This window comes from Magnolia sinica, chromosome 8 (assembly GCF_029962835.1).
Source record: "Magnolia sinica isolate HGM2019 chromosome 8, MsV1, whole genome shotgun sequence".
In the NCBI taxonomy this organism is placed as follows: Eukaryota; Viridiplantae; Streptophyta; class Magnoliopsida; order Magnoliales; family Magnoliaceae; genus Magnolia; species Magnolia sinica.
The window spans coordinates 52,823,583-52,848,305 of record NC_080580.1 but is presented as its reverse complement, the minus strand read 5'-3'; the positions used below and the strand labels follow the sequence as shown (position 1 = coordinate 52,848,305).

Below are 24,723 nucleotides of genomic sequence, written 5' to 3'. Positions count from 1 at the left end.
ATTATTGTTAATGTAATGATGTTCTTATATCAGGAATAGTTGTTTGATATCCACAGAATTTTCTTCTCTTATAGTGTAAAAAGGAGAGACTAAAATAAACTCTGTACCTGGACATTGAACTATACTTGTTAGGACACTGTTTGCAATCTTTATTTATACAAATACGATTGTAAATTACTTATTCATGAATTGCATATGGTCGGCATCTTTTTTTTTTTTTTTTTTTTTAATCTCCTTTTTTGTCACTATTTGTCACCTAGATGGCCACTTTAGTTCTTTCCCCTTATGTTTAGTTGTAATCCATGTTTACAACGTTCTTAGTAATATAAAAAGAAATTTCACAATGCAATTAAAGGTTTTAGTATCAGGACCAGGTTATGATCCTTGGGTTGTGTATTTCACTAAGTTTCAAAGGTACTAGTAAGATATGGTGGTACTGGCAGAAGTGGGGCCCACATGATGTATTCATGGCATCTGACCTGTCCATCAGATGTGTCACCTCCCATTACTTCAGGCCCCAAAAACGTGCCAAAGGGAAACTCAAGTGGCCCACAGCAAAGGTAACGACTTGAAAGGGACACCTGCTCGCCCTTGATTTGTTTGTTGGTGTTTTTTTTTTTTGGGGGTTGGTCAGGCTGGTCTCTGACTCAGGTGGGCCCTGGTGAGAATCAAGGGTGGGCATCCCCTCCCACCTTTCCCTTTGCTGTGGCCCACTAAAATTTTGGAACGAGCTGATTTTCAGGCCCTGCAGGCTGCGGGGAAGCATTTGATGGATGGTTGGATGTGATACTTACACAGTTACACCACGTGGGCCCCTTTTTTTTTGGTTAGCTTGTTAGTACACACCCCACTGTCAGTACACACACTGCAATGTTAGCCACCCCCTCCCCACATCTGCCCTGGTACCACTGGAATGGACCTCTTTCGCTAAGTCTTCATAGAGGTATTGTAAAATGCTTAGGCCAAGAGGTCATACCGAACTTTTGGGCTTTCAGTTTGTGCAAGTGGGGCCCATGGCTTATTGAAAAGCTGTGGTTTGATTAGTTGCAATCTACATTGAACTTGTGCTAAATGGTGTCGAATTTTTTATGAATGCCAGTGGTGGTCATCATCAACTGAGAAAGCTTGACCTTTGCCTTGGTGTTATTAAAAGTGCTACCCTTATTAGTGGAGGAGTTTACATGTACAGCAATCACTAGGGATGCGATGGTGGCTGGCTTTATTATGGTATTCAATTACACCCTGTTGGGCCGTTATTCATGATTTCTAGTTCAAATTTATTTGCTGATAGTTTTTACTGGACTGGTTGAAGCTATTGGCTGTCCAATTGCTTATCCAAGGATGAGATAGTGGCTGCCTTTCAACATTGATGTTAACATGAGCCTGTTACTGCCCTTTAAAAAATAAAATAAAATAAAAATGAGCCTGTTACTGATTCATGTTGAAACATGCCTTGTCTACCATTGAGTAAAGATTTTTCTTTATTTCTTGATATTGGAATATTCCAGTAGTAGTAAGATTTCTACAATATAGGGATGAGACTATTTTCTTTTTCTTCTGGTGAGACTATGCAAACCATCACCCTTTTTCTCACTCACACACGCTGTAAGACCCGAGGCCCCGAAATCTAGTTTGTACACTGGATAGCCGTTGACTGTAGGTCCATTGGCCTCGAGAATGTTTTGACTTGATCATAATGTTGTTTTGTTGTCGAGCCGCAAGCCGTATTTCAACCTGATGTCCGAATTTTAATATACGGACTTAAAATTTAACAATCTGAGAAATGACAACTATGTCCTTATTTTATCTGGTGGAGACCCACGATCGAGTTTTCAAAATCCGTTAGGTCCGAGAGCTTAACCGTTGTGACCGTAGTTGAGTTACGGAATTATTGGCGAAAACGGCATGTCAGTAGGACACCCGGATTGTAAGTTATGAATAGATATGTACATGTTTATTTTGATAAAATAACTCAAATGACCTCGATGTTTTTTTTAAAAATCCTTGGAATACTTTAGTTCAAATTACTTACATAACATTGTTATATTGCTACCATAAGCTTAAACTTCTCAAAATCATCACAAAACATCCCATAACCCTCTTTTTTAGACAAAAGCCAATTTAAAACCATTTTCAAGTCCATAAATATGAAAACCCTCTTGCAACATCCCATTTCCAGCACTCTCTTTCTTGTTGAGTGTGAAGTTGAGAAGAAGAAGAAGAAGAAGAAGAAAAGGAAATAGAAGCTAAGGTTGAGAGCCAATCCTCTGATAGTTACAGGTGAGTGCATCGATTAGGAGCACGCATATATGTGCGATGGGGTTTCCTTGAAAACCCTATTGCTGAATTTTCTGATTTAGGGTTAGGTATTGTTGGATTTTCCTTGAAAGCCCTATAAAAGACTAGATTTTCTGATTTAGGGTAGGTTATTGCTGGATTTTCCTTGAAAGCCCTATAAAAGACTAGATTTTCTGATTTAGGGTTAGGTTATTGCTGGAATTTCTGATGTAGTTGGTTAACTTATTGTTGGATTTTCCTTCAAAGCCCTATAGAAGACTAGCTTTTCTGATTTAAATTGGTTAAGTTATTGCTGAATTTTCTTAAGGTTATTGCTGGATTTTCTGAGGTAGTTGGTTAGGTTATTAATGGAAGATTAGAGGATAGAGATGATTTAGTTTTGTTTAAAGGCATACGTATTTCCAACGGTTTCTCTCTGTCCCTTACAAAGTTCGCCCGCTACTTGTTTGATAAAACGTTTGAAAGAATTATCCTTCATCCTTATGATGTAGTTAATTCTTGAGAAAAAGCATGCTTGTGGCATGAAGTCTGATAGCGGAACGAATCTCGGATTGGATTTAGATTGGCTAAGTCATGTGCATATCATATGCATGATTCATAGTTGTTGTATCATTGTATGATTGAGAGTGAATGATTCATATCATGATATGGTGATCATAGTGGGTTGTGTTGTGACACACGATGTGTCTATGATGAGTATGTAAACCGTCTAGATACAGGATGTATTACATGAGACCCCTATGAGGAATTTAAATGTATGAGGAGACCACATGAGGAAGGTCGTCCTATGCTTGCCTTGAAAACCATGACATATTGTGCTTGTGTGTGGACTTATGCATACAGTGATTGTAAATGTGATGAAACATACTTTGTTATGACTTGATTTGGACACCACACCGGAAATGTGTAATTCGACAGGACAAGATTAGAGGGTCCGTGGGTGAAAGTCCCTAAACCCCGATTGGTACCATTGGGAGTAACCAATGCCTAGACCGGGTGAAAGAACAAAGTGCTGGAATGCCGAAATACTAAAGTAGGCAGAGACTCCCACCGACGCATGTCAATTGGTTGAGAGGTTTGACCTGACCTGCTTATGGGCAAGCAAAGATAGGTTGTGTATGACGAGCTCGTAAATTGTCCGCTATCGTTTTGCCAGACGACTTATGACTTCTCGCCGTTAGGCAGATAGTGAGGTTCAACACAAGTGGGTTAGACTAGTTCGGCCTGTGAACTATGTAGTCCCACCTCTGTAGTTGACCACGGTGGAAAAAGTCTATACAAGTGGGTAGCAATCATATGTGAGTCCCACCTCTGTTTCTGACCTTGGTGATCCAATTGGGAAATGTGAAAAGTTGTGGAAACGTTGAAAGAGTATGTACGTTACAAGTGGGTAGAAGTCTCACCTCTGTATGTAAAAATGATTTGGAACATAAAAAGTGGCATAATGCATTGTATCTTTATTTTATTGTTATCGGTCCAGCAGGCCTGTGCATTATATGAATATGACATGAAACATGCATTTTCACTGCACACGCACTCACTGGGCTTAGTAGCTCAAGCTTTCCTTCTTTTAAAAAAAAATTTTTTTTTTACAGGTGAGAGTAGGGAGCTGCAGGAGTAGAGGCTACACTCTAGTTGTCTTTTTTGTTTTGTACATATCAGTGTATACATATTTTTGTAATACCCTGAATATGTACATCAGGTATAGTAAATATGACATGGTTTATGTTTTGGTTTTGCCTTGATGCGCTCAGTTGTACACAGTAACATATGTTGAAAATGATGAAATTTTGAGAAATGATACGTGTATGTCGTCTTTACTTTCAGAAATTCTCCTTGTGGAGCCCCGTTTATGGGACTTAATATGTGATAGTTGGAGGTCCCAAAATCGGAGTTCTATGGAGGCTGTCAACCAAAATTTGGTGTATAATAATCATGGATCACTAACACTAGAATTAGGGACGTGACAGAAAATGGTATCAGAGCATGATCTGGGAAATATCTGCATAAATCATATAATGTATTTACTATATGTTATTGTGTTAGAGTTGTTAGGTTTATGCTTTGCGAAGGAAAGGAGTTGTATGGTTATTTAGTATTGTATATATTGTATAGGTTTACTTGTTCTTTTTAGGCTAATTCAGTGTTTTATCTATATGATGCCGCCTAAAAAGAATCTTGTTCAGACTCCTCCAGTGCAACCCAAGTCTAAGTCAAAATCTACATCAAAATCTGTTCTAGATCCAGTTATACCTATTCCCGCAACACAACTTCAACAATTGTTGCAGACTATGTCAACTATAACGGCTAATCAAAAGCAGCGATCTAGTTATACTCATACTCCTGAGACATCAGCGCAGGAGCGGGCCAGTGCTCTTTTTATGGATTTTAGACGTCTAGATCCACCTTGTTTTTCTGGCAAGCCAGACCCTATGGCAGTTGAGTTATGAAAGTCAGAATTAGAGAAACTTTTTCACGTTATGGGTTGTACTTCCAAGCAATGTGTTACCTTAGCGACGTATCAGTTGCAAGGAGAGGTAGAACAATGGTCGAAGTTAGTTATTCGTTCAGTAAATCTAAACTTTGTGTGGACATGGGAAGCCTTTAAAGACCAGTTTGATCGTAAGTTTTTCCCCGTAGCTGTTCGTCGTCAGAAAGCACATGAATTTGGTTCTTTGGTTTAGGGTGAGATGTCTGTTGCTGACTATGAGGCTCGTTTTATAGAATTATCTCATTTTGCTCCACATTTAGTAGCCAATGATGATTTGAAAGCAAGGAAATTTGAGGATGGTTTGTGTCCTAGTTTACGATCTCGAGTTAGAGGGTTTGAGTTGTCGACTCTTGAGGGAATAGTAGCGAAGGCACAGATTTTTGAGTCTGATTGGAACCAACAACAAAAGACACATCCATCTACTTCTAATCAGCAAAGGAAGAGGAGATTTATTTCAGAGAGTGGTAGTAGTTTTCAGCCCTTTTCATCCTCAAAGAGGCCTACAGTTAGATATGATAATGCAGCCAGGCCTGATGTAAGACTTCCAGTATCACCATTTGTTCCTCAACGACAGTTTTTAGGCAGACCTAATGTCAGATCCCCAGTATCACCGTCTGTTCCTCAGCGACAGTTTTTCGGAGCCTGTTAATAATTGTGGTGGTGTAGGGCACCGTAAAAAGGATTGTCCCAATCCACAGAAACAACAGCCATATCAACCACCTAGACATCAGCAGCCCCAGCAGCAAAGGCTATCATATAGGACACAGTATAGGCCCCAACAACAACAGTCTCAATAGCAGTCACAACGGCAGCAAGGTAGACAACCCTTACCCCTTCAGACACAACCTCGTGTTTATGCAATCCAGAAGAGAGATTCTTAGACTAAGGGAGGAGTCATAGAAGGTATACTTGTAGTATCATCCCTTTTTGCACGTGTCCTTTTTTATTCTGACGCATCACATTCATTTATAGCAGATAGTTTTTGTCAGTCGTTGGAATTGCCAAGAACATCGATGACCAAGGGATTAGAGCTCTTGACTCCTTTAGGGAAAAGAATGGTGTTGAGTTCTATATGCCAGGACTGTCCTGTTTACATAGAAGAGTATGCTCTTCCAATCGATTGTTATGTTTTGGTGTTGTTAGAGTATGATGTGATTTTGAGAATGGACTGGTTATCCAAGTACCATGCAGTGTTGGACTGTACAGCTAAGACAATCACCTTTTCTATACCTGACCAGCCTTGATTTCAGTTTGTGGCTGATTCTAAAGATAAGTTTATAGAGACTTTGATGTCCTGTATTCATAAAGAGTCCAAAGGGGTATGTATTGAACAGTTGCTGGTAGTATGTGATTTTCCATATGTTTTTTAGGAAATTCCAGGTTTGCCACCTGTTAGACGTACAGAATTTCGAATAGATCTTATCCTTGGCATTGCCCCTATATCCAAAGCCCCTTATCGTATGGCACCGTTAGAGTTGCGTGAATTGCAAAGACAGATAGATGAATTACGTCGTTTGGAGTTTATTTGCCCGAGTACTTCACCTTGGGGAGCACTTGTGCTTTTTGTAAAAAAGAAGGATGGTTCGTTATGTTTGTGTGTCGATTATAGAGGACTTAATAAGGTTACGATTAGAAACAAGTATCCGCTCCCAAGAATAGATGATTTATGCGATCAGTTTAGTGGTGCGTAGTATTTCTTGAAGATAGATTTACGGTCTGGGTATCATTAGATTCGGGTTTGGGAGGAGGATATCCCGAAGACAGCTTTTGTGACTCGTTATGGACAATTTGAATTTCAGGTTATGTCATTTAGTCTGACTAATGCACCTGCAGTATTTATGCAGTTGATGAATGAGTTATTCCGTCCTTATTTGGACCAGTTTATTGTTGTTTTTATTGATGATATTTTAATATATTTAAAGACAAGGGAAGATCATGAGTGTCACTTAGAGATGACGTTGCAAACCCTTCGTGCCCACCAACTATATGCTAAACTGGAAAAATGTGAGTTTTGGTACGAAGAAGTAAAATTTTTGGGGCACAGTTTCGAAGAATGGAGTTTCAGTTGATCCAGTTAAGGTTGAAGCAGTTTTGCAATGGAAACAGCCGAAGAATGCATCTAAGATTCGGAGTTTCTTAGGTCTAGCAGGGTATTACAGACGTTTTGTTAAAGGATTTTCTCGTATAGTTGCCCCATTGACTCGATTGACTCGAAAGGATGCAATGTTTGTTTGGAGTGGAGCCTCTGAGCAGGTATTTGCGGAACTAAAAACTCGTCTTACGACGGCACCGATTCTCACTCTTTCATCTGGGAGTGAGGGATTCGTTGTTTGTACAGATGCCTCACTTATAGGTTTGGGGTGTGTCCTAATGCAATAGGGCAAGGTAGTAGCATATGCATCTCGCCAACTTAGGCCTCATGAGCAGAATTATCCTGCACACGACCTAGAGTTAGCAGCGGTAGTTTTTGCCCTAAAAGTATAGAGGCATTACTTGTATAGGGTTAGGTTCGAACTCTTTTCGGATCATAAGAGCCTGAAATACTTCTTTTCACAAGCCGAGTTGAATATGAGGCAGAGACGTTGGATGCAATTGATAAAAGACTATGATTTTGATCTTCAGTACCACCCAGGAAAATCTAATGTGGTGGCGGATGCTTTAAGTCGTCAGCCACAGGCCCAAGTGGCACAATTGATGATGCGAGAGTGGAAAATGGTAGAAGATATAGCTGAATTTGATTTTGAGATGACTCTACAGTCCTCAGTTGTACAATTAGCAAACTTGACGATTCAGCCCTCTTTGATATCCCAAGTAATAGAAGCCTAACAGTTTGATCAATGGGCGTTGTTTTGTAAAGATGTGATAATAGGGAAAAGTCAACCGGAGTGGTAGATAGGTTTGGATGGTGGACTTTGGTTTCAGGGCAGATTATATTTTCCAGATATCTCAGAATTAAAGAAGGCCCTTATGGATGAGGCACATCGCACTCAGTTTACTATCCACCCAAGATCTACGAAGATGTATAAAGACATGAAAAGGTAATTTTGGTGGACGGGAATGAAACGTGAAGTTGCTAGGCATGTGTCAGAGTGTGAGGTTTGCAAATGAGTAAAGGCAGAGCACTAAAAGCTTGCAGGGGAATTGCAACCTTTGGAGATACCAGTATGGAAGTGAGAACATGTAAATATAGATTTCATTATGGGTTTACTAAGAACCTTATGTTGACATGATGCTATATGAGTTATTGTAGACCGTTTGACAAAGACATCCCACTTTCTTCCTATTTGTATTTCTTGGTCTAAAGATTGGCTTGTAACTTTGTTTATAAACGAAATTGTTAGATTACATGGTGTACCTGTTTCGATTGTATTTGATCGAGATCCGAGGTTTACATCAAAGTTTTGGAAGAGTTTTCAAAAAGCAATGGGGACGACTTTAAGATTTAGCACAACATATCATCCACAAACAGATGGGCAGTCTGAAAGAGTTAATCAGATTCTCGAGGACATGCTCAGATCATGTGCATTAGATTTCTCTGGTAGTTGGGACGACCACTTGCCGTTAGCAGAATTTGCGTATAATAATAGTTTTCAGGCTACTATTGGCATGGCTCCCTATAAGGCGTTATATGGTAGACCTTGTAGGTCCCCAAGTTGTTGGACTGAAATTGGTGAGCGATGTCTTTTAGGTTCTGATGTTGTCCGGAAAACGTCTGAAAATATTGATCTTAGTCGACAACGTATGCTTACAGCTCAAAGTCGGCAGAAGAGTTTTGCAGATAGCCGGCGTAGACCCTTAGAGTTTGTTGAGGGAGACCGTGTATATCTCTGAGTTTCACCAGTGAAAGGTGTAGTACGATTTGGTGTTAAGGGAAAGTTAGCCCCGAGGTTTATAGGGCCCTTTGATATTGTTGAACGAGTTGGCACCGTAGCTTATCGTCTCGCTTTGCCACCCCAATTATCTAGAGTTCATAATGTTTTCCACGTCTCGATGCTCCGTAAATGTGATCCGAAGATAATAGCACCTGTTATTGACTAGCAATCCTTAGCAGTTTGGGAAGATGCATCCTATATCGAGCAGCCAATTTGTATCGTGGATAGAAAAGAACATGTTCTTCATACTAAAGTCATCCCCTTAGTTGAAGTCCAATGGGGTTATCATTCTGTAGAAGAAGCAACCTGGGAACGGGAAGCAGAGATACGCAGTCGTTACCCTCATCTATTTGATTCCTAGGTATATATAAGTATGATATGGTTATTGTTGTATTGTACTGTTATAACTGGATATGTTATAAAATTTCGAAGACGATTTTTTTTTTTTTTTTTTGAGGAGGGGAGAGTTGTAAGACCCGAGGCCCTGAAATCTGGTTTGTACACTGGATAGCCGTTGACTGTAGGTCCATTGGCCTCGAGAATGTTTTGACTTGATCATAATGTTGTTCTGTTATCGAGCCACAAGCCGTATTTCAACCCGATGTCCGAATTTTAATATACGGACTTAAAATTTAACAATCTGAGAAATAACAACTATGTCCTTATTTTATCTGGTAGAGTCCCACGATCGAGTTTTCAAAATCCGTTAGGTCTGAGAGCCTAACCGTTGTGACCGTAGTTGAGTTATGGAATTATTGGCGAAAACGGCATGTCAATAGGACACCCGGATTGTAAGTTATGAATAGATATGTACATGTATATTTTGATAAAATAAATCAAATGACCTCGATGTTTTTTTTAAAATCCTTGGAATACTATAGTTCAAATTACTTACATAACATTGTTATATTGCCACCATAAGCTTAAACTTCTCAAAATCATCACAAAACATCCCATAACCCTCCTTTTTAGACAAAAGCCAATTTAAAACCATTTTCAAGTCCATAAATATGAAAACCCTCTTGCAACATCCCATTTCCAGCACTCTCTTTCTTGTTGAGTGTGAAGTTGGGAAGAAGAAGAAGAAGAAAAGGAAATAGAAGCTGAGGTTGAGAGCCAATCCTCTAATAGTTATATGTGAGTGCATCGATTAGGAGTACGCATATATGTGCGTTGGGGTTTCCTTGAAAACCCTATTGCTGAATTTTCTGATTTAGGGTTAGGTATTGCTGGATTTTCCTTGAAAGCCCTATAAAAGACTATTTCCAACGGTTTCTCTCTTTGTCCCTTACAAAGTCCGCCCGCTACTTGTCTGATAAAACGTTTGAAAGAATTATCCTTCATCCTTTTGATGTAGTTAATTCTTGAGAAAAACATGCTTGTGGCATGAAGTCTTATAGCAGAACGAATCCCGGATTGGATTTAGATTGGCCAAGTCATGTGCATATCATATGCATGATTCATAGTTGTTGTATCATTGTATGATTGAGAGTGAATGATTTATATCATGATATGGTGATCAGAGTGGGTTGTGTTGCGACACACGATGTGTCTATGATGAGTATGTAAACCGTCTAGATACAGGATGTATTACATGAGACCCCTATGAGGAATTTAAATCTATGAGGAGACCACATGAGGAAGGTCGTCCTATGCTTGCCTTGAAAACCATGACATATTGTGCTTGTGTGTGTACTTATGCATATGGTGATTGTAAATGCGATGAAACATACTTTGTTATGACTTGAGTTGGACACCACACTGGAAATGTGTAATTCGACAGGATATGATTAGAGGGTCCGTGGGTGAAAGTCCCTAAACCCCAATTGGTACCATTGGGAGTAACAAATGCCTAGACCGGGTGGAAGAACAGAGTGCTGGAATGTCGAAATACCAAAGTAGGCAGCTACTCCCACCGACACGTGTAGATTGGTTGAGAGGTTTGACCTGACCTGCTTATGGGCAAGCAAAGATAGGTTGTCTATGACGAGCTCGTAAATTGTCCCGTTTTGCCAGGCGACTTATGACTTCTCGCCATTAGGCAGATAGTGAGGTTTAACACAAGTGGGTTAGACTAGTTCGGCAAGTGAACTATGTAGTCCCACCTCTGTAGTTGACTACGGTGGAAAAAGTCTATACAAGTGGGTAGCAATCATATGTGAGTCTCACCTCTGTTTCAGACCTTGGTGATCTAATTGGGAAATGTGAAAAGTTGTGGAAACGTTGAAAGAGTATGCACGTTACAAGTGGGTGGAATTCCCACCTCTGTATATAAAAATGATTTGGAACATAAAAAGTGGCATAATGCATTGTATCTTTATTTTATTGTTATCGGTCCAGCAGGCCTGTGCATTATATGAGCATGACATGAAACATACATTTTCACTGCACACACGCACTCACCGGGCTTAGTAGCTCAAGCTTTCCTTTCCTTTCCTTTTTTTTTTTTTTTTTTTATTGTTTTAAATTTTTTTATTTACAGGTGAGAGTAGGGAGCTGCAGGAGTAGAGGCTACAGACTTCAGTTGTCCTTTTGTTTTGTACATATCAGTGTATATATTTTTTTATAATACCCTGAGTATGTACATCAGGTATAGTAAATATGACATGGTTTATGTTTTGGTTTTGCCTTGATGTGCTAAGTTGTACACAGTAACATATGTTGAATATGATGAAATTTTGAGAAATGATACGTGTATGTCGTCTTTACTTTCAGAAATCCTCCTTGTGGAGCCTCGTTTATGGGACTTAGTATGCGATAGTTGGAAGTCCCAAAATCGGAGTTCTATGGAGGCTGTCAACCAAAATTTGGTGTATAGTAATCATGGATTACCAACACTAGATTTAGGGACGTGACACACGCAGTTATGAAGGGAGGGATTCGAGGTTTTGAGAATCCTCCTCTACTAAGCGTCCTTCCTTTGTTTGTCATGATTTTGGGTTGCTAGAGATGAAATATGCATTGAAATCTCAATTTAGGTCTATCACGTTACAGAAAATTTGAAATCTCAATTTAGGAATATCACGTTATAGAAAATATACTTATTTAACTATCTAACCATTGGACAATTGTGCATTAATTGAATGGTTAGGGAAAAAAAAAAAATCAAAATCCGATGGTCCTATTTGAAACAAATTGTCCACAAATCAGTGGGAAGATTGCTCAAACAAACTGAATTTCAGAAAGGAACCTAAAAACAATGGGTTCCACAAATTTAGATGGTTAAATGATAGTCAATACATGCCATGTTTACACGTTTTGGTTGCAAAGATCAAGCATCATTGATGGGGACATCATGCACATGCCCCCTCTACGCACATATTCGAGGAGGAGGCGGGCCCCACTTTTGATTTGGATTGACGACAACATATTTGGAGGGCCTCATAGTTAAGGGGCTGCGTTATGGAGCATTGGAGTGGACCCGATCATCACTTAGATTCTTCCATCGGATCTCATGATCGTTGCCCACTACTTTAGATGATCTAGGATTTTGAGTTTTGACTATTTTTGTTATTAGAAACATCATGAATGACTTTGATTGCTTAGATTAATTATTTTATTTGCTTTAGCTTTGGTATTAGTGCGCGCACATGGTGCAAGGGTAATTTTTGTCTTTTTTTGGGTTTAGGGTTTTCTTATAAATATAGCAATCCCATGTAGGTATTGCAGCGATATTTTATGAATAAAAATTCCCACGTTTCTTCCTCTCTCTCTCTCTCTCTCTCTCTCTCTCTCTCTTTGGGTTGAAGAATCGAATTGGGTGCGAAGCCCTCCCTTCCTTGAAGGGCTAACTACCGTAGTGCGAAGCTACATCCGCTCCAAATCATTCCACCTTCTTACACACCACATGGTCTACATTCATCACCCTCTACACCCCTTCCACCTTCAAATTCACCCACTTTCGTATCCAAGTTTTCTCCTATAGCAGTGCACAAACAGATTTTCAAATTCTGGCCTATCTGAGGGGCTGAAACTTCGGTGGCGTACTACGCACACACCTTATGACAAATGGACGTGAAACTTGGTATGGAGGCAGCCCATTCCTGGCCGATCCCAGCCTAGAAGTCGGTTTCCGAATTTGTGGGCCCCACACATGTGGACGACCTGTCACGCACGTGCATCCAGGCCCATCTGTTGTCTAGCGTGCGTGGCTCATCTCAGGTTCTCCTTATCTTCTATTTCCTTTTCCTTTGACTAAAAAAAACCCTTAATCCAAATCCCTAACCCTAAAAAGTCCCAAATCCCAATTATCCCCAATTTTCAAATCCTAGATTTTCCCCCAAATTGAAACTTAGTGAATCTCTTTAGTTGGGAACAATCTTTTGCAAGAATGGATGATTCTTACACTCCTTTGGGCTTGTTTGGCTTGTAATTTTATTTGATCCAGCCCTAAAGTTGTGTAGGCTTGGACCCCCATAGATTCCCCCTTTTGAATGTTTGATAGTATGTAGGATGTGGAATTTTGTGATTGTTTAAAATTGGTATAATCACAAGCTTGATTTCTTGCATTCCATATTTAATTTCATGTTTTGCATCAATCATACTGTACCAGAGTATAATTTTTTTAAAAAACCTTTTCATCTTCTGTAAAAATAACACTTGTAATGAGGAGGAGAAGAAGGGGAGCGAGTGAGATTGCTAAAAAAAGGGTAAATGAGAAGTATTTATATATGGTAAGCATCCATATGATAAGTCAATATTTAGAAGTACATAACATGCTAGAACTGGGAAATAGGCATGATAATTTCTTAGTAATAGAAACACAAACATATGTATAAATTGTGTATTATATGTGTTTTATGCATCCCGTATAAAATAAATGTGCAAATTATTCTATAGGAAAGAATTTATTGGCCCTTTTAGCAATTATTGGCCATTTCAGCAAATGTGTATGGAATTCTGAAACGCTAGAAGAGTTCAAACATTTGTGATAGAAGATTATTAGAGAAAATGGTTTACAAATAATGAATGGTTGCCCTCAATTTTTTATATCCACCGTAAATGAATACTTGCATTTGTAAGACACATCTTCTTTGTGGGTATGTCCAGCAATCAACATAGTGAAAGCATGAATTTGTTCTTTCGTAAGTACATCTTATAGTGGAACTCACTTATGGATTTCATCGTTTGTTTCGATAGTGCAGTTGCGTGCCAAAGGCATAATAAGCTCAGTGCAGATCTTGAAACAATAAGTATTTAAAACCACCGTGTGAAATGGAGAAAGTAATGGGAGAAACTTATACTAGTATTTTACAAATTTCAAAAAGAGTTACACGAAGCATGGGATTATGTTGCAGAAAGAGAGTGTCAAGTTTAATATATTTCCGTTTATAAAGTTTTTAAACTTGAAAGCCTGGAAGAAACAAAAAATGAACTTGTGGTTAAATATGGAGTACAAAATGTGTAGTATGTAACTGTTTTAAATTTGAGTTTGAAGGTATACCATGTAAACATGTACTCTGCGTTTTGTGTCATGCTCATGTTCCTTTATTGCCAGGATACTACATTCTGAAGAGGTGGACAAGGTATTGAATGGTGGATTCTATTCATGATGATAGTGATGTTGGAATTAAGCCAAATTCAGATCAATCTACCTTAAATATGTGGTTTACTTCTCGATGAAGAGGCTTCCTCGAAACAAGGGTATCGCTTAGTTAGAGAAAAGATGAATGAAGTTTTGAAAGAGGTATGTGCTCTAGAAGTAGATCCATGTGCAGTAAATGGAAGAATATTGATGAAAATGGTAACTAGATGAAACCAAGTGAACATTAAAGATCCGGATGAAGCAAAGATAGAGAAGTGGAAAGAGAATGATTTCAACGGGAGAGAAGTTAAAAAAAAAAAAAAAGGATTAAAGAAAGATGTAATGGTTGTGGCAAGCATGGTCATAAGCACTACTTATATAATTGTCAGGTAGATTCAACCACAATAATGCTTCTGACAATAGTGCCTCTGATGAATCGGAAGGTATGATGATTATTTTTATAATTCATATATGTATAGTTGTATTGCAAAAGGTTGCATTCTTTGATTATTATAGCTAATCTCTCTCCTTGACAATGACTAGATTGGAGCTTGGCCAACAAGTTCAACTGGTCAAAGTTCTTTATCTCTCATTACATATTCTAAGTATCCATGGTATTTTGAATTTTTTATTTTTCAATTGCAATCAAAGTTTGGTATGCCATTGTATCATGCTATGAACCTTTTGAGAGAAGTTGTATCATGCTGTGAATCTATGATTAGATCTACTTAACTGAAGACACTAGTTAGGTGACAATGTTCTTTTCTTTTTTTTTTTGTAGCTAACAGTTGTCTGCGATGGACTTTAGTGCATGTTTACAAATGCGAACAGAAATACTATCCTTGTGTGTTCCTCTACAAATTCAGTTAAAGAGTTATTTGTTAAATAAAAAGCAAACCACAGCACAATATGGATCTCCAGGCCAGCATCATCTATTCTGATTTCATTCCCATAACCCTGTTGAAGCCCGGTATCATTCATTCTGATTTTTTTGTTGTCACAAAATTGATGGTACATGCACATGTTTCCCTGTAGTGTGGTTTTATTATTGATATTTGAAGATTTTGATACCCTTATGTGGATGAGACTTTCAATTTTCAATGCCATAGCCGTGCATTTGGCTTGAACGCAAAAACAATACTAATATCCATGATAGAAAAGGAACTTGTGTGTTGGCGGTAGCTCCTTTATGTTTGAGTGACATACCCAGGTTGTGGTCATTTCATTGCTTCAGCCCTTGGTGAGCTTTCATAATCTAATTTTCCTTTTCCCCCTTCTTCCAATAAGATGACAAAGAAACAAGTATGACACACTTGTATGAATCGATGACATGTTGATGCAGTAGAATGATTGATGCATGAGACACCCAGTCTGTTCAGTTTTCGTGGTTATTTTTTTTATTTTTTTTTTGCAATGGGGCCTCTACCGGTAGTTTTATAGAAAATGAAAACATCTCTTTTTCTATGAAAGCAAGACCTTTAAAAAAAATGGAAAATGCACAGAACTCAAGCAGGGAGTTCAGATATTTTACCAGCGCAAGTATCTGACACAACTTTGGTTCAGGAAAACCCAGCTCCACAAAGAAAAACAGACAAGGACCACTAAAAATGCAATCATTGATTGTCAGAGAAAAAAAATCAAAGAACACAAATAAAATGCACAATTAGAACATATTCCTAGGTGATAAAAATTAGTTACAGACCTTGAATAGGCAATATTTAGATGTCTGGCTTAATATAATCCTTCAGAATTCTGCACACAAAAAAAAGGACAAAAATATAAAAAGTTGCCATTTTAACAATAGAACTGTTAAAATCTCAAAGCTTTAGTAGAGAATTGTAAATATACAAAAGAAAACTCATTTACACAAGCTGCTTACACAATCCATCTAAGAAGAACATGAGAACAGACCTGGTTCTTTGAACATGAGAACGGTCTGGCCCTATATAGAGTGGAACTGCTGAACAAGATTCATGTAACCGGCCCCAAATTGGGATTAGCTAAGATGATGATATAACTTCTATTGGTCTTTAACAAAAACACATCTTTTACAATTTCTCAAAGAAAATATCAAAATCAAGGTTGTTTTTCTTCAAACAAACCCCAAATAAAATCCTGTACTTTTGTAGCAATATTGCAGTTAAAAATAAAAAATAAAACTAGTGAAAAGAGAAGAAAGCTTTTGAAACCTGAGCCATATAAAAAACTGATTTTAGAATGTAATATTTCAGAGAAAATTCGTTTCACCAAGCTGCTGCTTCTTAAAATATAGAACAATTAAATACATAGGACAGAGTTCAAAAGAAGGCTTTGTATGGGGATCCCTTTATCTTCAATAATTCAGCTGTTTAAATATGAGATGCTTCTTTTCAGTTCGAATCAGTTGTGATTGTTTGGTATTCATGACTTGAAATCAAATTTAAATGATGTTTCTCTATGACGTGCAGGAAATAGAAAGCGAAGATGATAGTCAAGTAAGAGCAAGGCCTGATGATCTTGCGAAAGAATTGAAGAAAAAAGGAACTTCCAAAATTTTAGTTGATCTCATTTTTAGTTGTCGTTATAAGAGAGCCATATGAGACACGTGGCAAAGAACCAACAGAGCAATCTCCCCGAGCTATTGATGTGTATACCACCAGAGAAGCCAAGCTGAGCAAGGGAACTGATGACCAAGCTAAACCAGTCAACCGAGCTTAGTAATAAAATTCATCGACCAACCTGATCATCTTGAGCAAGCTATCTTACTGACCTCGACCTTAAATACTGACATCGACCTCAACCTCGTAATAGAAATATCCAGAGAGAATCTCACGTTGTATAATTGTAGGATCGATACGATGAGATCCTAGCCGAAAATCATGCCAATGGAGGCAAAATTGGAGATGTTCTTGAGAATAGACTCCCACTCCAATATGGGCTCCTTTAGCATATCTAGCGGATCCACTCAAATACACAAACTGCCTAGAAAACCTATAAATACATCACCCCACTTGAAGAAAAATGTATGCACAAAAATCCTAACTCTAACTGCATCTACTCAAAGTTCTTCTACCTGACTTTGGCATCGGAGGGTCCTCGGCCACAACCGACACTCCCATTATCCGTTGTCTTTTCTATTAAGTGCAGGTGTTCATAGTCCACAGGTGGAGTTGCGGGTTCAACCAAATCTGAGCGATAACAGTTTAACGTCATCTGTGTAAATGACAACAAAGCCATTAAAAGTTTTCCCCAACATCAGTGAGCCTGACCGCCCTTCTACTTCTCCCATCTAGATGGCTAAGGGAAGAAGAAGAGCATTGGTCGCTACCACCGAGTCAATACCAAAAGAACAGCCTAAAGAGACTTAGGCTTCACGGTCAGGCCCCTAGCGTGACCCTCCTTCCCTGGCGATCGCACAAAGATCCTGGAATAGGGGAGGTCGGCTCGTCTCTTTGGAGAATCAAGTTGAAGCTTTGATGGGCAACATCGACCGCATTATGAGAATATTAAAGAGACAACATCCTCTCCCCAATGACCATAACGTAGAGTTGAGGGCAACGACTAAGCAACCTCGCCCTCCACTTGTACCTCCCGAATCATATATATATATATATATATATATATATATATATATAGAGAGAGAGAGAGAGAGAGAGAGAGAGAGAGAGAGAGAGAGAGAGAGAGCAAAAGATCGGCTAGCGAGAAGCATGTGCATTCCCATGCAAACTTTAGGAACCACTGAGCTTGTTGAGTCCATCTGCAACATACACTGGAGAAGAGAAGGCGAGCTCGAGGAAAAGTCCTAGAAGTCATGATAGAGAATGAGGTCTAGTGAGAGGCAGAACTGAAAGAAATCCGAGATCAGCTCGGGGACATCTAACAGGCCCGTCGGGCCAAGGCCCTTGCCTCTGTAGACGCCTTACTCGAAGAAACCTTGCCTCCATTCACGGATGATATTATGAAGTCCCAACTACCATCTAGGTTCCTAATGCCCAAGATAACTCCCTACTTAAGATCCGGGGATCCGACCGAACATTTAGAGTCCTTTTGAGCATGGGTGGAACTCCACGGTGCTTCCAGACATGTAATGTGTAGGGCGTTTGTAATGCTCCGGTTCTCGAAACCCAAGTATACGATTCGTTTTTCGAAAACCCAAGTGTTAACATTAATGATAGTCAAATTTCGCATGTATTTTTTTCTTCTTCATATTCTTTTCTTTTTCAGAGTTATCAGTTTAACAGAAAAGGAACAAATCAAGCATAAAAGGGAAGTCTAAATATACAAGTGGCTGCCCGAAGGCTTATACAAACCGATGTTTTAAAATCATAATTACAAAATAATAATAATAATAATAATAATAATAATAATAATAATAATTCAACACATAATACAAGATAAATTGTAATTAGTCTTAAACTGCAATATCACGCAGCAGCTCTTGGGAAGATTTTGTACCCTGCTCCTCATCAACCTGAACATGAGTATCATTTAAGTCATCCGTTCTACCTATACGATTAGTGGCCAGCTTAGTGTGAATTCTCCTTAAAATTACACACCACCGCATTAGTTAAGTATAATTTAAACAATAAAGCATACAAAACAACTCATAATGCATTCTTATTTAAATGCATGGATGTGTGAATGCAAATTAACTGGAAATGCTCATCTAGTTGGCCAAATGAATGGACCTTTCAAATAATTAGTCTATTCATGCAGAGAATGAGCCTTTCAAACAGTTGACTCATTTATGCATGGGAATAGTTCTTTCAAACAGTCGACCCATTCATGATAAGAGGATGAACCTTTCAAACAGTCAGTTCTTTTAAGCAAGAGAATGAGTTTTTCAAACAATCGACTCATTCACTTTGCAAGAGAACGAGTCTTTCAAATGGTCGACCCGCTCATGTAAGAGAATATATCTTTCAAACAGTCGATCTATTTAAGCAAGAGAATGGGTCTTTTGAACAGTCGACTCATTCAACTTGCAAGGGAATAAGTCTTTCAAATAGTCGACCCACTCATGTAAGAGAATGAACTTTCAAACAGTCAGTCTATTCATGTAAGGGAATGAGCCTTTTAAACAGTCGGCTCATTCAAAATGCAAAAAGGGTCATTCGAACAGTGCACTGATCTTTCAAACAGTCAACTAGGTACCCGGTAACGCCCAAGTATCGTAAATACATGATTAGCCCAACCATTATTATTCCAATTTGCAAACAGCAAATTTAAGAAAGCTCAAATGTCACTCTTAGGTGTTTGTTATCTAGGATAGGCCGACAGCTCAGGCATAGTATCCCATACTACCATCATTGGCTCATGAGACTCTAACATTAGGATGTTTAATAGTATCCTCCTCAACTAGTGGCCAACCACAATTAAACAAGTGGAACTTACCATCACATGGTTATCCAAAATAATCCATCAAGCCATTTAGGGCAGATATCAACTTAGAGCCACATAGGGAAAATATCAATCCAAAGCCACGTAGGCACAACGATTCACAAACGGTAAGCCTGCGTCAATATTCTATTTAATCCACCAGTCAAAGTTGTCACTAGCTCGAGTGATCGTTATAATCACAATCAATCAAGTTACATCCCAAGTCTGAATATACATATATAACTAGAGTTTTTCACTAATAAATGTAACAACTTAAGTTCTACAACAATCCATAAGTATGAGAAGATATTTAAGTGCAACATATAAGTGTTTATACAAGACACATGTTAAGCATATAATTTGAAGATCAATTCCAATAACTAGCACAAGTAATTATGAAATAGAGATATCAATTATCAATTAAAATAAGAACTATTACTTAAGCTAACATGAAGGCGGAAAGCCTAAGGGGAAAAAGTCATCACCTTATAAGTCAAATCGCCTACTGATGTTGATAGGAAGCATGTGCGCCCTTATAATTGACTCCTATGACAACTCGAACCCGACTTGGATCCGATTTGGATGCGATCAACTCAACCCAAGTTAACAACCAAAATTCCCAAACAACCTCAAGCCATCCCCCGAGCTTGCTAACCCAACTTACTTCAACTCGGCCCCATCGAAGGATGCCTACCCTCAAATCCAGCCTCCACACTACAATCCTCTCAAATACGACTCTTAGCAAGACCTAGACACAAACCAGGCTCAGCCAAACACGGTCTAGCCTCATTGACTCGACAATAAGTCAGGTTTCAACCAGACAAAACCCGACTCGGTGGAAGGGCGTCCGAGTTGACGCGGAGGTAGCATGACTGGAATCTTCAGATCCTCCTCCTGATGCGACTAACAACCCTGGACTCAACCCGGACTCGACCCAACTTGACTCGACTCGATTGAGTCGACCCAACCAATGTTGGGCAGGTCAACAATTGGTTCTCCCTCACTCAATCTCTCAATCTTTTCTCTTCCTTCCTCTTTCTCTTTCCTCGTTATTTCTTCTCTCTCAAGCTTCTAGAACCCACTAGCAGTGATTTCCAGCCACCTTGGACTCAATCAGACTCAACCCAAACTCGGTTCGAGTTTGAACCGAGTCGACTCAGTGCCGACATGATGACAACCCCACACTCACTCCTCTCTTTCTTCTCCTTCCTATTTTTTTTTCTTTCTTGGGATGACTTGGACCGACCCAGGCCCAACTCGACCCATCTGGACTCGGTATCAGCCAAGTTTACTCGGCAGCAACCAAGGGCCCAACTGGGTCATCTGGTCAGAGAAGAGGCAGATTCAAAGCTCAGGTGGGCCATGCAATTTCGATTTGCATGACAAAGGTATTTTTTGTCAATTCGTTGTTTAGATGGATTTCAAGTTTGATCCACCCCGACCAATAGTTTCCCCATCTCAAGTTGGCTCCCTACCCTAATTTTTGCTTTGAAGAACTCAGAAGATCTCTTTATATAGGCTTTGATGAGATCGACTTTGAAACTGCCTCAAATTTACACAGTTTACGCAGCTTCGATGGGAGCTTCGATGGCATCGAAGTTCCATAGCCAAGCTCGATTCGAATTTAAAAACTGTTCTCAACTGCCTGCGTAAGTCAATTGATGAGATCGCCCAACCTTCAATGACATCGAAATGTTCTCGATAGGATCAAAAAATGTACAAAACTGTCTAGCAAGTAAATTGATTTTTCTCTAATTTTTCTGATGTTATCGAACTGGCTTCAATGGCATTAAACCGATCTTCGATGGGATCGAAGCTTCTCTCGATGGCATCGAGAATTGCACCCATATGTCCAGCAACCAAACTTGATTTTTCTAATTTTTCCTATGAGATCGAGCTTCCTTCGATGGCATTAAACGCTTACTTCGATGACATCAAAGCTGTGTTCGATGGCATAAATTGTCAAGTTTAGCAGTTCTAGATTTATGCACTTTGCAATCTCAAATTTCTTCATTCTTCACTTAGTTTTCTTGGATCTAGGACTTTTAAGATCTTCAATATTGACCACCAAAGATCCACTCCTCACTTTGGTAATTCTTGAGCATCAAATCCATGCTTTTAACATCCCTTTCATATTAAAGTCTCAAAATCACCTTGCAAGAGAAAATATGTATAAATAGATCGATTAAACATTATCATGTTCATAAAACTAAGGTATAGCAAGGGGGAAATATGCAATATTTCACACTCAACAACTGATCATATTGTCTCAAAGCTTCCGACCATACTTCCAGGCAAAGACTATTGTGGTTCAAACTGATCGACCACTCTAGCATGTTTTGTAGTAACCTGAGATGTAAGGATGGCTAGTGAAGTGGGCAATCGAGCTCGGTGAATTCGACATCATATATCGACCACGGGCAATGATTAAGGGCCAATCTGTCGCCAACTTTATTGCTGAGTTAACTTACCCTGTTCCTCCACAAGAGACAAAAGACAAGCAAGATATCAGCATATAAGAATGGACCCTTCATGTGGACGGGTCATCAAAACTCCCAGGCAAGCGGGGCGGGAATTATTCTTGTTGCACTCATTAGTCCAATATAGAGTATGCCCTGAGGTTTGGGTTCTCAGCTTCTAACAATGAAACAGAATATGAAGCACTCATTGCTGGCTCAGACTAGCCAAAGAGATGGGAGCATGAGTATTGAAAATCTACAGTGACTCCCAGCTCATAGTCAACTAGGTCACTATAGATTATCAGGCTAAAGGAGAGAAAATGATCGTCTATCTGCAAAAGGCACGGGACTTGGTCAAACAATTCGACAAGTATGAGGTCATCCTCGTCCCTAGGTTAGAAAATTCCAAAGCAGACGCCTTAGCTAAGTTAGCTGCGGTAGTCGATGACGACTTCGCCAGGACCGTGCTGATTGAATTCTTGTTTGAGCCTAGTATTAGCCAACCTGCCAAAAGGAGACTCCTGATAAACCAATTTCCGAGCTGGATGGACTCGATCGTGCGCTACGAGTGACCGGGCAAGTTGGCTAAGGACAAGTTAGAAGCCTACAAAATAAAAAACTCGTCTGCTCGATACACGATTTTGAGAGATTTCTTATACAAAAGAGGGTTCTCATCCATGAAGACAACCAAATATGTCATAAGGGAAGTCCACGAAGGCATATGTAGAAATCATTTGGACGGGAGAACTCTAGCCCACAAGTTGATTGAAGAAGGATATTATTGGCCGAATTCCATGAAGACGCAAAGCAATACACAAGATAGTGCGACAAGTGCTAACGCTTCGCTGCAGTGCCACGACAACCACCCAAGCAAATGACCCCAATGAGTGGTCCCTAGCCCTTTGCGCAGTTGGGGGTCAACATCATAGGACCCCTGCTGATGGGCAGGGGACAGACTAAATTTGCCATCGTCGCTGTTGACTACTTCATTGAGTGGGTTGACGCTGAGCCCTTAGAAAAGATTACCGAATAGAAGACTACCGACTTTATATGGAAGAATATCATTTGCAGGTTTGGTATCCCCCACTCCATTATTCTCGACAACAGCCGACAATTGGACAATGCTCATTTCCGAGGACTGTGTGAAAAGCTTGGCATTCGCAATGCCTTGGTTTCACCTCGGCACCCCCATGCTAATGGATAAGTGAAAGCTATCAGTAAAATCATAAAAACCCATTTAAAAGCCAAGCTTGAAAAGTTCAAAGGAGCTTGGGCTGATGAGTTACCACATGTCCTTTGGGCGTACCAAACCATGGTCCGTACAATGACTGGGGAAATCCCATTCTCCTTAGCCTTTAACGTAGAAGCAGTGGTCCCAGTTGAGATCGAGATGCCCTCGAGATGGACCAAGCTTTTCGACATGAGAGAAAATGACGCGCAACTAACTTTGGGTTTAGATATGATTGAAGAATCAATAGAAAAGGCACAGTTAAGGGTCGCCGCTTATTAACACAGGGTTGCCCGACACTACAACACAAGAGTTAATTTGTGTAGATTTCGAGCAAGGGACTTGGTCCTTCGAGAAATCTTCCAAAACACTAAGGAACTCAGCTTAAGAGCCTTGGGACCAAATTGGGAAGGACTATACAAGGTAGCCAGTATGGTCCGCCTGGGGGCATCAACTAGAAGACATGCAGGGTCAGCTCTTACCCCACCCATAGAATGCCGAGCACCTGAAAATCTACTATCAATAAGGGTAGACCCAGGGAAAATTTACAGCGTATCGACTGCTCACCTCAGGAACATGCTACCAACCATCGAGTGATTGCTACATGTAAGAGATTCCCCTTATGAAGAAATATGTCTTTTTCTACTAACTTCGCGACTAAAGTTTATATGCTCGACTACCTTATCTAGTAAGTAATCATGCACATTGATCGGCACATAAAAATGCGAAGCTAGACAAAAGAATTCTTCTCATTTATAAGGGAGGGTTTACACAACTATTCAAAAAGTTATACATTTATAAAAAAAGGCCTATCCTTGGTGGAGCTCCTCGACCTCGGGAGTAGCAACCTCAGAGGCTTCAGGGGCATTGTTATCGGGCATTGTTATCGAGGCTCTCGAAGTCAAGGTTAAGGTACTTTCGCTTGACATCTTCTTGACATCCTTGGAAGCCATCATTAAATATCTCCTCGAGTTCGGTTGTATGCTCCTCAAATGCCTTAAAAGCCTTCACGATGACTGCTTACCTCCCATGAATCGAGACCTCAACCTTTGCTAGCTTGGCCTTCGCGGCGACTACCCGAACTCCCACCTCGATGAGACAGAACTCCACTTTAGAGGCCCTTGCTTCCACCACAACCACATGGGTCACTAGGTCATCCTTCTCCCGCTGCTCCATGGCCAACAAAGCAACGCTGGTGGCTTGGTCCTCCTTGGAGACCCTCGAGGCCTCACGGAGGGACTCAACCTCAGCATGGGTTGCCGTCCAGGCCTCCACAGCCGCTTCCAGCTTTGCTGCCTTAGCCTAGAGCTTGACCCCAGAGGACTCGACCTTCCAGGTTGCTTCTTCCATGCAACCCCTCAGGTCACTCAGAAGGTGGCGGGTGGCGAGGACCCCAATGGTGCCCTGCGAATAGGAAACGAGCAAAAGTTAACAGATGCCAATAAAAGGAAAAAGTTTAACAAAAAGAAAGTGTGAAAGGACACTGACGGCAT

At 39.8% G+C, this 24,723-nt stretch overlaps 1 long non-coding RNA gene across 2 annotated transcripts; it reads left to right on the top strand.

Annotated features, from left to right (window-relative positions):
* Window positions 1-1,057: 1,057 nt before the first annotated feature.
* Window positions 1,058-17,323, top strand: LOC131253316 (uncharacterized). 2 transcript variants are annotated; one of them, XR_009175083.1, is made up of 3 exons: window positions 1,058-1,227; window positions 14,159-14,628; window positions 16,633-17,323. It is a non-coding gene; the product is annotated as an uncharacterized LOC131253316 (long non-coding RNA). The 2 variants fall into 2 exon arrangements; XR_009175082.1 differs by having other exon boundaries at window positions 14,159-17,323.
* Window positions 17,324-24,723: the final 7,400 nt, after the last annotated feature.